Source organism: Otolemur garnettii, unplaced genomic scaffold, assembly GCF_000181295.1.
Source record: "Otolemur garnettii isolate 467f Iridium unplaced genomic scaffold, OtoGar3 scaffold00092, whole genome shotgun sequence".
NCBI classification, from domain to species: Eukaryota; Metazoa; Chordata; class Mammalia; order Primates; family Galagidae; genus Otolemur; species Otolemur garnettii.
Genome location: NW_003852487.1, coordinates 6,189,366 through 6,190,644, shown reverse-complemented (window position 1 = coordinate 6,190,644; position 1,279 = coordinate 6,189,366). Strand labels below are relative to the sequence as shown.

At 40.3% G+C, this 1,279-nt stretch overlaps 1 protein-coding gene across 2 annotated transcripts in view; it reads left to right on the top strand.

The window, feature by feature from the left end:
• The window catches only part of BCL2L13 (BCL2 like 13), a 104,896-nt gene that overhangs the window by 9,208 nt on the left and 94,409 nt on the right, over positions 1–1,279 (top strand). The window lies entirely within an intron of this gene.

Below are 1,279 nucleotides of genomic sequence, written 5' to 3'. Positions count from 1 at the left end.
GCACCTTAGCCACTTGAGCCACAGGTGCAGAGCCAGATTGTTCTGATTTTTATCTGTTTTCTCTCTCCTTTTTTTTGGAGACAGAGTCTCACTCTGTGTCTTGGGTAGGGTGCGGTTGAGTCATAGCTCACAGCAACCTCAAACTATTGGGCTCTAGTGACCCTGTTGTCTCAGCCTCCCAAGTAGCTGGGACTACAGGCATCTGCCACAGCGCCTGGCTATTTTTAGAGATGAGTCTCACACTTGCCCAGGCTAATCTTGAACTCCTGAGCTCAGGCAATCCACTTGCCGTGACCTCCCAGGGTGCTAGGATTACAGGTGTGTGCCATAGCACCAGGCCTTCTATCTGTTCTCTTTAAGAACAGATACTTTATTCCTTGCTCTCTATCCTTATTTATATTTTCTTACTGGCTCCTCCACTGAGTGCAAACATGCTTAATTTTCTTTTAATAGGTGCAAAAACAAATGCACTTTCCCTGCTCTTTGTCTGTCTTCGGCCTCTATTCTTTTTGACCCTTCAAATCAAGCTTTCTTTCAAAGAGTACATGAAAACTCGCTTTCTCTGCTTCTTCATTTCCAGTTCACTCTTCAAATACCTGTCTTTTGCCATTGCTCCTGCCCGTTAAACAAAACTATTCTTTCAGAGACCATGGATGACTCCCTAATGCCCAAACCCAGATGAGTCTTATTTTCATTCTTGATGTGTTATTACATTTGACACATTTATTCACTGTCTTCATATTGAAGTGACTCCTGAATTCTATGACCACATTCCATTCTTTCTTGGTTTTCTTTTACCTTTTTGATTCTTCCAGTCTAGACTGAGAGGCCTCCTTTGCCAGCTTTAAATCTTTTGGCCACCCATTACATGTTGGTTTTCCTTGAATTCTAATGTATTTTTTTAAGCTTATACCAGTATTTCTGAATATATTTTGTAACCCAGGGATAAATAAAAATTTCCCTGGCTCCGGCTTTGGTGACAGTGGGGAGTTAGGAAGGAATGGCACACGTTCTTTTTCCTATCCTAGCACCAAGAATCATCACTACAAAGAAGATTGAAGATTTACTGAACTTTACATTCTGTAGTTTGTAATACGAAAGTAATAGGTGATTTTCTTTCCTTTTCTAAGTTTGAAACTGAATAGTGATGCTTTTTCAAACTCTGTTGCCCTCTTCTCCCCTTCCTAACATTTTGACACTCCCCTTCCAGTGGAAATCACTGCTCTCCTTTCACTCTTCTTAGGTAATTTTATTACTTGTGTTTTTTTTTTTTTTTTTT